The 13,283-nt window shown below is 39.0% G+C and overlaps 1 non-coding gene across 1 annotated transcript in view; it reads right to left on the bottom strand.

The window, feature by feature from the left end:
• Positions 1-6,642, bottom strand: part of LOC112674720 (uncharacterized) — a 34,755-nt gene extending 28,113 nt beyond the window's left edge. Inside the window, exon 1 of the transcript XR_004803407.2 lies at positions 6,526-6,642. This is a non-coding gene — a transcript (uncharacterized LOC112674720). The remainder of the gene's footprint in view (positions 1-6,525) is intronic.
• Between the last annotated feature and the right edge of the window lie 6,641 nt (positions 6,643-13,283).

Genomic DNA, 13,283 nt, shown 5'->3' with positions numbered 1-13,283 from the left:
CTATATAAATATTCTTTACAGCTTACCTTTTTCTTAGGCTGCTTCCAATTTTTCTCTCTGGATTCCTTACGAATATCTGCTTGTGTATGCACATGAGCTCTAATTCTGGTCATATGTTTGTACATGTTCAATTTCACCAGCTGTTGTTACACGGCCCTACAAAGTAGTTTTACCAAGTCATACTTGCGTCAATAGTGTATAATGTGCCCCGTTTCCCAATAGCCTTGGCAATAAATCAGGTGTTATTTATTAACCATAATTCTTTTAACAAGGTGGCAGTCCTAAAATGGTGTTTCTTTGCTTCATTTTATATTTCCCTAATTATTAGTGAGGTTAAACATTTTCCTTTTTTCCTTAAAGATTTCATTTATTTATTTGAGAAAGAGTGAGAGTGAGAGAGCACAAGTAGGGTGAGGGGCAGTGGGAGAAGCAGGCTCCCTGCTCAGCAGGGAGCCCGATGAGGGGTTCCATCCCAGGACCCTGGGATCATGACCTGAGCCGAATGCAGACGCTTAACCAACTGAGCCACCCAGGGGTTCCAAGGTTAAGAATTTTATACCTGAGTTAATGCATTTACAAATACTGTGATCGCTGATATATTGTAATTCATTTCTTGCCTTATTTTGTGTTTCTGTATGTGTGTGTTTACGGAGAGACAGACAGACAGTACGTCTTTTCACTTGTTCTTGCCTTCTGTCGAATAGGTTATCTGTAGACTCCATTTCTCTGTGTTGTTTTTGAAGTTATATATTCTATGTTTGTTCTGTTAATGGTTATTCTTACATTTTAACAAGCATACCTGACTTAATAAAATTTATGTTTAACTAATACCTCTACTCTTCTGAATAACACAAGGACTTAGAACTCTAATCCTAGTTCCTGCATCCTGTTTTCATGCCTCTCCACCCCCATTAGTCATTATTATGGTTACTGTTTTATTTGCAGTTAATAATACTTTAAATTATCCATGTCTTTGATTCCTGTTGCTTCTCATCTCTATTCCTTCCTTCTGAGTTTCATTTCTTTCATTTAAAACACATTACATAATAGTTCTTCAGCATGGATTTTATCTGAAAAATGTCTTTATTTTTGCCCTCATTTTAGAGTGACTATTTAGGAGGATGAAGTTCTGGATGGATGGTTATTTTCCCCCAGCACTCAGAGGGTATTAGTTTGTTGTCTTCTGGTACCTGTTGTTGCTAATGAAAATTTTGCTTTCATTTACTTGTTTTATCTTAGTAAGTTCCCTGACTATTCTTTCTGTTGTCTTTTGAATTTTCTCTTTATAGTCTCAAGTTTTCTAAAGTATATTTTAGGTGTCATTTGAAAAAAATAAAGTTCTCAGGACTCATTGTGCTTCCAAATTAGAGACAGCAGATCTGTTATAGACTCTAAACTTCTCACTATTTCTTCCTTGAATGCACTGTCTTCTCTGGCACTCCGATTAGATATATGTTGGGCCATCTCAGTCCGTCCCAATGTCTTACCTTGTTCATATATTCTATCTCTTGACTTGTCTGCTACGAACTGAGAAATTTTCTCAGGTCTCTCTTCACTCATTCTCTCGGTAGGTGTCCTTAAACTAGCTTTTTCACCCAATTACTATCTCCTATAGCAACATCCTCCATTCCTCCTGTCTCCCGAATCTGCACCCTCTTCCGTGACCTCCCTTTCACCACGAGTGGAGTGACCTACCCTGCCTCTTAACCAGGCTTAGCCATGTCACTATTTTGATCAAACAAATGAGGCAGCATGCCAGCTGTTCCTGCCCCTGCACCTCCATCACTGCCATAAGAACATGCACACTCTAGTCTGCTGGAGGATGAAAAGCATGAAAATCAGAGCCCAGTCACCCCAGGAACTCCAACTGAGGCCAGCCTAGGTCTGCCAACAGCCAGTTAATGCCTCAAAAGTAGACCCAGCCAAGGATAGCAGAGCCACCTTGCCAGCCCCAGCTGACCCCAGGCACATGGGCACCATACGCTTATTGTGAATCATTCAAGTCCTAGGCCATAGCATTACTGTGGCAACATATACCAGCTACACCATCTTCTGAGATGTCTCTTCCGCTGAGTGGTTTTCCATGCATAGATATTCTAATTGTAATTTTTCAACTTTGCCTATTCTTTTTAAGTTGTGTCCTGTTGTTTCCATATATTTATATCTCACCTTTTTGTTTATTTGATCATTTTAAACAGAGCTATTTTATAGCTTCTTTCAGACTGCTTAATTCTCTCAAGTCCTTGGAGGTGCAAATCTTCCTGTTTGTTGTGTCTGTTGTTTTCCCTCATAAGGGATTGTTTCTGAGTTTTACCTATAAATTTTATTTTTGAGCCATTTTCTATGAGCCTAATACACACCGGTTTATGAAAGTATCCCTAGGCAGTGGTTTGTGATTTTTTTTGTTTTTTTAAAGATTTTATTTATTTATTCATGAGAGACACACAGAGAGAGGCAGGGACAGGCAGAGAGAGAAGCAGACTCCCCACAGGGAGCCCCATGTGGGACTCGATAGTAGGACTCCAGGATCACAACCTGATCCAAAGGCAGATGCTCAACCAGTGAGCCACCCAGGTGTCCCTAGACAGTGGTTTTGTATTTGTTCCTACCAGGAGCTCCAAGGGTAGCCCTAGTCTAGCACCAGGCTTATATAAATTTCCTATTCAAGGATTTCAGCACCAGGTACAACCACACGTCATACTTTGTCTCTCACTAGAAACTGCATTTGTATCGACATTTGCTGACAAAACAAAATTCCTTTGCATTTCAAGACGGGTCATTAGAATATTTAGGTACAGAATTTCCAAGGTCTCAACTTAAGGCAGGGGTTTCAGGTCCAAGTCCCACCTCTGGTCAGCCAGGACCACGTGTGTGCATCCTGCAAAACCCGTGTACCTTGGCATCGTAAGGGTCTCTTCCAAGATTGATCCTCACTATGCTGTGATAGCATCAGCTCATGAGCTGATGGTCTTCATTTCTGCAGTTTAGGGTTAGCCCTTTTATTCCTTAAAGGGCACTCATTAACATTTATGCAGTACTAATCTTGTTTACTTTCAGAGACATGTCGCTGTGGCTCATTTTTCCATGTTGCTTGCACATGCTTTGTTTAATAAGCAAAGATAATACTATAAAAACTGGAGATTTTTTCAACTGAGTCCTCAGGTGAAAGAAAAACATGGCTCAGTACAGAGTATATAATTCAGGGCCACAAGTTTTTCTTAAAATAGGATTGATTTTTGTTAAGCACTAAAAATGGCCTGTTTCTATTAAGCACTAAAGAACTGACACAAGCAGCTTTTGGACTTGTGTTCTTTTTTTCCCCAATACTAGCATTTCACATAATTCTGCTATATTCTATGATTTACTTTATAAGAATATATCTATTCCTTTATTTTCCTGGTAATGCTTGATTCTTATGTCTCTAACTCATTTGAGGTGTGACAACACTGCAAATCAACATTTAGAATAGGACACAGGCATTGCTCACTATTTTTAATACTAAATTTTCTTCGAAAAATTTTAAATACATGCCTTTAAATAAATACTTTCAAAATGCTACATGTGGTTTCCTAACAACTCACATTCATGGACATTTTCCCTCTCTTCCTGTCAGAGCCTGGCTCCTTCTCCATTCTTAGGGTGAGAGAAGGGGCAGGGAAACAGGACCATATAGATATTCCACCCTGATTCAAATACCCTAATTCTTTGCCTTAATCCCTTCTTCATTCACAGACCAATGAGGACATAGCCTGGGAAACAAAAGGCAGGGGCTGGGATTTTGGTACAAGCATCACAATTCTTTTTCAAAGCAGGGGGAAAAAATTTGCAAAATTTGGCAAGTTTTGACTTAAGTCAAGCTAGCTAGGACAGAGAACTATGGCTTTAATAAGCTTGAAGAGAGTAGAACACCAAGATTTATAAAAATAGACCAACAACAAACCAAATGATGCATTGTTCTTGAGTATAATCAGTGTGTGGATAAATGGAAAGTCATTGTATTCAGAGAAAAGCCATATTCTTGGCTCTGAACGCAGAAGGAAAAAGTAAGCACAATTCTATCACAGTATATGAATGGTGTTTTGTTTCATAATGGTAGACTAACAAATTGCACCTACCAAGGCAATATGGTGTACTGAAAAGATAATTCTTTTTATAAGATTTTATTTATTTATTCATGAGAGAGAGAGAGAGAGAGAGAGGCAAAGACATAGGCAGAGGGAGAAACAGGCTCCATGCAGGGAGCCTGATGTGGGACTCGATCCCGGGACTCCAGGACCATGCCCTGGGCTGAAGGCAGGCCCTAAACCGCTGAGCCACCCAGGGATCCCCAAGATAATTTTTTTTTTATGTCAAGTGGATCCATGTATTATTGGGCAAGCTCATCATCTTTTCAAACTCTAGTTAGTTTGGTTGTTTTGTGTAAAATGGAAATAATAGTAATTACCACGCAGGAGTGTTGGGAAGACAAAATGAGAAAATATATATTAAACACCTGGATTATAATAAGCACTTAATAAAGGATGACAATTTCTACCTTAATACCACCTATTATCTTATTATGCCCCCCCCCTTTTTTTTTTTTTACAAATTGTGGAACATGCAACTAGAGAAATGTGAAATGATGTGTGGTTTATGGAATCCAAATCTCTTTGTCAAATAAGAATGCTTCAAAAGGGGAGAGTCATGGGGCTGAGGCCAGGCATGTTGATGTGGCTGTATTGTACCTAAGCAGGCGTCTGCCCTAGAGAATCAGACTTCAACCACAGGTGGTGATGACACTGAATGGCCCAGATATCTCTGCAAATAGTGCCTGACAGACAGAAAAGTGATTCCTGTGATATATTTGTCTGAATGCAGTTAACTTTACACTTACCCACCTTGATTCCATGAAGGAGCAATGAATCAGGTAGCATGTAGCTCACCCTCTCTCAATGATTGTGACTCACTCTAATTAATTTGACCATTCTTTGCTAGATGTACACTCATTATTTGAGGGCAGAAATAGTTACAAACAAAGGATAAAAAATTGGGAAAGCCTTTTAAAAACTATTTTTCTTAAAATATGCATGGAATTCTGGGTATATATCCAAAGGAAATATAATCAGGACCTGGAAGAGATATTTGTACTCCTATGTTCATGTCAGCATTATTCACAATAGCCAAGATATGGAAACACCCTCAGTATCTGTCAACAGATGAATGCAGGAGGAAAATGTGGTACATATATATACACCGGAATATTATTAGGCCTTAAAAATGAAGTAATCCTGCCACGTGTGTCAACATGGATGAACCTAAAGGACATTATGCTGAGATAAGTCAGGCACAGAAAGACAAATATGACAGGATCTCACTTATATGTGGAATCTAAAATAGTCAGTCTCATAGATGGGAGAGTAGAATGGTAGTTGCCAGAGGCTGGGGAGAGAGAGAAGGTTGGTCTGGTCAAGGGGTACAAAGTCTTAATTATGCCAGGTGAATAAGCTCTGAAGATCAATGTGCAACAATATCATTATAGCAACAATACTATATTGTATACTTGGTATTTGCTAAAAAGGTAAATCTTATGTGTTTTTCACCACACACAAAAAAGGAGAGAACAAAAGAAAGTGATAGTTCTGTGAGGCAATAATTGTGTTAATCAGTTTAATTGTGGTAATTTTTCACAGTGTATACTTATATCACATCAAGTTGTACACCATGAATATATACAATTTTTCTTTGTCAATTTTACCTCAATGAAGTTGGGGGATGAGGGAGAAAATGAAGCTTTATAACATATACTGTTGCAAAAAGCACCCTGTCTCTTGAAGACATGTTTAGCTTCTTTAGTTTTATCTTAGTGTAAAATCATATACCTGTGTCAGTATAAGTAAAATCATACCCTTTCATAATCTTTTAAAAAATAAATAAAGTAAAATATACATGAAAGAAATGAGCAAGCAAGGAAAAGAATTGTGTGAAATGAAATGGATTCAGCATGATTTAAGTGCTTTTTCAGTTGTCTGGCTTCCCTAAATGTGTCTAATGATGACAAGTGATTTGTGTATGTTATTTTGTTTCTTCTTTACAACAAATGTTTAATATAGATATTTCCTTTTTACAACAATGTTCATCCATTTTCCCTACTTCCTGCAAGTGGTGAATAGCCCCTGTCTCTCTGATCCTAAATTCCACACTTCCCCCAGCCCTTCTACTTAAGAAGGATATTGGATCAATTTTTCAAATTTTAATTAAAACTTACAAATTTAGTTATGTGCGAATAGTTGCTTAATCAATATTTTTGGTGAATAATGTCACTGGGGCAGAAAGGAAGGAGCACCAGAATGGGAGTCAGGCCATGGGTTCTGGTGCCACCTCCATAATTAACTGGCTTCATGATCATAAAGAAATTATGTAAGTTTTCTTGTTCTCAGAGATCTTATCTATTAAATGAGGTTAGAGTCTTCACTCAAGACAAGAGACCTAAGCATATATTGTAAGGCATGTCTAATTTCTAGAAAGAGGTAGATAGAAGTGTCTTACCTGGAATGGGTAGGGATGCCCCATCTGAATGACACCAACATAAATGGGAGAGCTACTGAGACCTCCAGGATAGTTCAGTTTGGGTCCATTCACGAGACAGAAACCACACAGTAATTTAAACAAGGGACAATTTACTATAAATAATTCTTAAATCTAAGAAGTCACAAGAGATTAGCTACTAAGAAATGAAGAGAACTCTAACAAATATAGAAACAGCAGCTATAAGGTCAGGTGCTACACTTAGGGCTGAGATAGAGCACCCAAGAAAGACCTCTTCTACCTAAGGCTAAAATCCAGATCTTGTTGGAGTGCATGACTATGGCTCACAGATTGTCAGAAAAGTCGCTGTGATGCTAAACCAGTGGAACTTGCTGGAAATCCTCCCTCTAGGGTGTTGGGAAAAGCTGTTTACAGGGAGGTGTCTTGTCAGAAGTATTCTGCTACTAACGTGACCAAAGACATCCAGGAGCCAGGTGTAGAGAAGTTATATGCACTACAGTAGAGAGATGCTTAAGAAGTCACCCATGCTGTAGAAGCTGAGTGCTGGAGAAGCTTCACACCCTATAGGAACTGGACGTTGGGGAAATGGCTATGGTGCAGAATCCAGATGCTTGAGAAATCACTCTCCATGTAAAAGTGGGCACTGAAGAAGTCACTGCACTACAGTAGCTGCACGCAATGCAGGAGTCAAATGCTTGAGGAGTCACCCGTGCTACAAAAGGCAAGAGCTAGAGAGGATATGCATCTACAGGCATGGACACTGGAGAAGCTGCTTGCACAGAGGGAGCCCACCAAGAGAGTTCACTAGAATCAAGAAGTAAACTTCTTTCTTCTATAATCTTTCTCCAGCACCACCTACTAGCATAGCTTAACCTCATGCCACCTGACATAAGAAAACTATCTAAAGGCCCATCTTGGGAGCACCTGGGTGGCTCCGTCACTTGAGCATCCAACTCTTGATTTCAGCTTGGTTGCTAATCTTAGGGTTGTGGATTGAGCCCTGCATCAGGCTCTGTGCTCAGTGGTGAGTCTGCTGGAGACTCTCTCTCTCCCCCTCTCTCTGTCCTTCCTCTCTCTCATGCTCTCTCTCTCTCATTATTTCTAAAATAAATAAGTGAATCTTTAAAAAAAATAAACGGCCCAGCTTAGTTTTCACAGAGCAGGCAAAAAGGGCACATTTAAACCTAGATGCAATAACAACTTGCACAGGTGGACATTAAAAGCACTCTCCTACAAGAAAAGATATAGGCTGGTGGAACATGACTTCTTGCATCTTAGCAATCACTCACTCCAGGGGCAGCCAGCCAGAGGCTTGCCCACCAAACCAGGACAGGAAAGAATTTAAACATTTGTATTTATTTATTTTTTATTGGAGTTCAATTTGCCAACATACAGCATAACACCCAGTGCTCATCCCATCAAGTGCCCCCTCAGTGCCCATCACCCAGTCACCCCCACCTCCTTTTCTACCACCCCTTGTTCATTTCCCAGAGTTAGGGGTCTCTCATGTTCTGTCTCCCTTTATGATATTTCCCACACATTTTTCCCCTTTCCCCTTTATTCCCTTTCACTATTCTTTATATTTCCCAAATGAATGAGACCATATAATGTTTGTCCTTCTCTTATTGACTTATTTCACTCAGCCTAATACCCTCCAGTTCCATCTATGTCGAAGCAAATGGTGGGTATTTGTCGTTTCTAGTGGCTGAGTAATATTCCATTGTATATGTAGACCACATCTTCTTTATCCATTCATCTGTCGATGGACACTGAGGCTCATTCCACAGTTTGGCTATTGTGGACATTGCTGCTATAAACATAGGGGTGCAGGTGTCCCAGCATTTCACTGCATCTGTATCTTTGGGGTAAATCCCCAGCAGTGCAATTGCTGGGTCGTAGGGCAGGTCTATTTTTAACTCTTTGAGGAACCTCCACACAGTTTTCCAGAGTGGCTGCACCAGTTCACATTCCCACCAACAGTGCAGAGGGTTCCCCTTTCTCCACATCCTCTCCAACATTTGCTGTTTCCTGCCTTGTTATTCTTCCCCATTCTCACTGGTGTGAGGTGGTATCTCATTGTGGTTTTGATTTGTATTTCCCTGATGGCCAGTGATGCGGAGCATGTTCTCATGTGCTTGTTGGCCATGTCTATGTCTTCCTCTGTGAGATTTCTGTTCATGTTTTTTGCCCATTTCATGATTGGATTTGTTGTTTCTTTGCTGTTGAGTTTCATAAGTTCTTTATAGATCTTAGATACTAGCCCTTTATCTGATAGGTCATTTGCAAATATCTTCTCCCATTCTGCAGGTTGTCTTATAGTTTTGCTGACTGTTTCTTTTGCTGTGCAAAAGTTTCTTATCTTGATGAAGTCCCAATACTTAACAATCATCAATATTTAGGCCCCGAATGTGGGAGCTGCCAAGTATATCAATCAATTAATAACCAAAGTTAAGACATACTGAGATAATAATACACTTATACTTGGTGACTTAAATGTAGCACTTTCTACAATTGACAGGTTTTCTAAGCGCAACATCTCCAAAGAAACAAGAGCTTTAAATGATACACTGGACCAGATGGATTTCACAGATGTTTATAGAACTTTGCATCCAAATGCAATTGAATACACATTCTTCTCAAGTGCACATGGAGCCTTCTCTGGAATAGACCACATACTGGGTCACAAATCGGGTCTTAACCGATACCAAAAGATTGGGATCGTCCCCTGCATATTTTCAGGCCATAATGCTTTGAAACTAGAACTAAATCACAAGAAGTTTGGAAGGATTTCAAACACGTGGAGGTTAAGGACCATCCTGCTGAACGATGAAAGGGTCAACCAGGAAATTAGAGAAGAATTCAAAAGATTCATGGAAACTAATGAGAATGAAGATACAACCATTCAAAATCTTTGGGATACAGCAAAAGCAGTCCTGAGGGGGAAACACATCGCAATACAAGCATCCATCCAAAAACTGGAAAGAACTCAAATACAAAAGCTAAACTTGCACCTAAAGGAGCTGGGGAAAAATAGCAAATAGATCCTACACCCAGCAGAAGAAGAGAGTTAATAAAGATTCTAGCAGAACTCAATGAAATAGAGACCAGAAGAACTGTGGAACAGATCAACCAACAGGAGTTGGTTCTTTGAGAGAATTAATAAGATAGATAAACCATTAGCCAGCCTTATTAAAAAGAAGAGAGAAAAGACTCAAATTAATAAAATCATGAATGAGAAAGATCACCACCAACACCAAAGAAATACAAACGATTTTAAAAACATATTATGAGCAGCTATATGCCAATAAATTAGGCAATCTAGAAGAAATGGACACATTTCTGGAAAACCACAAACTACCAAAATTGGAACAGGAAGAAATAGAAAACCCGAACAGGCCAATAACCAGGGAGGAAATTGAAGCAGTCATCAAGAACCTCCCAAGACACAAAAGTCCAGGGCCAGATGGCTTCCCTGGGGAATTCTATCAAACGTTTAAAGAAGAAACCGTACCTATTCTACTAAAGCTGTTCAGAAAGATAGAAAGAGATGGAGTACTTCCAAACTCGTTCTATGAGGCCAGCATCACCTTAATTCCAAAACCAGACAAAGACCCCACCAAAAAGGAGAATTAGAGACTAATATCCCTGATGAACATGGATGCAAAAATTCTCAACAAGATAGTAGCCAATAGGATCCAACAATACATTAAGAAGATTATTCACCATGACCAAGTGGGATTTATCCCCGGGATGCAAGGCTGGTTCAACACTCGTAAAACAATCAATGTGATTGATCAGATCAGCAAGAGAAAAACCAAGAACCATATGATCCTCTCAATAGATGCAGAGAAAGCATTTGACAAAATACAGCATCCATTCCTGATCAAAACTCTTCAGAGTGTAGGGATAGAGGGAACATTCCTCAGCATCTTAAAAGCCATCTATGAAAAGCCCACAGCAAACATCATTCTCAATGGGGAAGCACTGGGAGCCTTTCCCCTAAGATCAGGAACAAGACAGGGATGTCCACTCTCGCCACTGCTATTCAACATAGTACTAGAAGTCCTAGCCTCAGAAATCAGGCAACAAAAAGAAATAAAAGGCATTCAAATTGGCAAAGAAGAAGTCAAAATCTCCCTCTTCACCGATGACATGATACTCTACATAGAAAACCCAAAAGACTCCACCCCAAGATAGCTAGAACTCATACAGCATTTTGACTGTGAATCCCTTAAGGAAGGCCTTCTGGTTTACCAAATTCTCAGGAACTCCCTAGTACCTTAGCTGCAGCAAGCAGGCTTCATACAAATACACACCAGGTCCCTGTGATCATCTGTGATCCCTGACCATCTATCTGCTTCATCTTACAGATGAGAAAACCATGGCTCAGAGAAATGAAACAGCCTGCTTAAACTAGCTACTCCTTCCTCTGCTCCCATCTCTGTCATATTCAAACAAAAGGCAAAGTGGAGGTAATAAATAAACCTATCTTAAATAGTGATTTTTCTCAAACACTTGCACTGGATTTGGGCTGCGTAAGTTGCATAGATTTTGCTCATTTACCTAAAATCAGGAGATTGTTAGAAGAAACGTGTTCAGGTAATCCTCTGGCAAGAAAAGACCCAGGGGCTTATCAAGACTTGTTTTTCTTTGGGTTAACTACCCTGATATTAAGTGTGCCCTCATGTAAAATCTCACTCACAATCCCTGACAACCAGATCAGCACCTCACAATCTATAATTACTACTCAAAAACAATTCCATTGATTCCCCCCTTTTCTCTTGTCCTGTGTTTTCAAAGCTATCACTCTCCATGTGATGAGGTTGTACAGATTCCTATCACTTCACCAGAATGGGAAATATATGCTACTTTCATTAAGTATCTAAGCATTAGGCAATTTCTAATCCCAAATAATTTCACACTCTTGGCAGGGTGAGAAAGGAAACCGTATTACAAAATTTTCCCGAGATTGCTGATGATGACGATAGTAGCAGCGTCTTACTAATGCAGAACACTTCATGGTTAATGATATGCTTTTACACACATTATTTAATTTAAAATAAATCTCCAGAAATTTTATTTGCTAGTACCCTTTTATTTTCTAAGAAAGAGGCCTAATTTAGGATACATTGAAGCTTAAAGATGTTAGGTGAAATATAATTCAGAAAATGTTCTAGTTAATTCCAAATAGAAACTGAAGTAATCTCCACAACCTCATTATTTTATTATAAAAGAACAGACACCTCCAGAAGTTGGTAATTTTATGTAAATATGAATTTTAGAAGTTAATCTGCATTGCAGTATTTATAATTAAGTAAAGAATGGTTGAAAAATTAGAATTTTGGAAACAGAGCAGGTGGGTTTACATCTTCTTTGCCAGCAATGAGTCATCATTTAACTTGCCAAAGTTTTGTTTTTTTAACCCATGATGTGAGTGGGATTCCATGTTCTTTTACAATTTTTGCTCCTCCAGTAAAGAAAGATCTCTGTAGTCTTCATCCCCCTTGGCCTTTACTATCTTTACTCCCAGAAGGGAAGGAGTTTAATTCATTTTAAAATACCAAAGTCAGGGGCAACTCAGGTGGCTCAGTGGTTTAACCCACCTTCAGCCCAGGGCAGGATCCTGGAGACCCGGAATCGAGTCCCACGTCGGGCTCCCTGCATGGAGCCTGTTTCTCCCTCTGTCTATGTCTCTGCCTCTCTCTCTCTCTCTGTTTCTCTCATGAATAAATAAATACAACCTTTAAATAAAAAATAAAATACCAAAGTCATACTATGAGGTATAATCCCATGTTTTTATTCATTCAAAATTAATCAATGTACGAAATAGACATATAAATCAATGGAACAGAATAAAGAGCCCAGAAATAAACTCACAATTATATGGTCAATTAACATTTGACAATGGAGACAAGAAAATGCAATGAGAAAAAGACCATCTCTTCAACAAATGGCATTGGGAAAACTGGAGAGCTACATGCAAAAGAATGAACTGACCACTTTCTTATGCCAAATGCAAAAATAAACTCAAAGTGGACTGAGGGCATTAATGTGAGACCTGAAACCATAAAAATCCTAGAAGAGAACACAGGCAGTCTCTGACATGGGCTTTAGCAACATTTCTTTTTTAAGCAACATTTTTCTAGTTATGTCTCCTGAGGCAAACAAAAGCAAAAGTAAACTATTGGGACTACATCAAAATAAAAAGCTTCTGCATAGCAAAAGAAACAGTTAACAAAACTAAAAGACAAGCTGCTGAATGGGAGAAGATACTTGCAAATGATATGCCCAGTAAGTGCTAGTATCCAAAATACATAAAGACCTTATACAGCTCAATGCCAAAAATAACTAACTCAATTTAAAAATGGCAGAAGACATGAACAGACATTTCTCCAAAGAAGACATTTAGATGGCCAACAGACCCATGAAAAGATGCTTAACATCACTCATCATCAGGGGAATGCAAATCAAAACCATAACGAGATATCACCTTACACCTGTCAGAATGGCTAAAATCAAAAACTTAAGAAACAACAAGTGTTGGTGACGATGTGGAGAAAAAGGAACTCTTGAGCACTGTTGGTGGGAATGCAAACTGGTACATCTACTCTGGAAAATAGTATGGAGAGTCCTCAAAGAGTTAAAAATAGAACACCTTACATTCCAGTAATTGCATTACTGTATTTACCCCAAAAATACAAAATTACTAATCCAAAGGGATACATGGACCCCTATGTTTATTGCAGCAGTATTTATAA

Source organism: Canis lupus, chromosome 36 (genome assembly GCF_003254725.2).
Source record: "Canis lupus dingo isolate Sandy chromosome 36, ASM325472v2, whole genome shotgun sequence".
NCBI lineage: Eukaryota > Metazoa > Chordata > Mammalia > Carnivora > Canidae > Canis > Canis lupus.
This window is presented reverse-complemented; position numbering and strand designations above follow the sequence as displayed.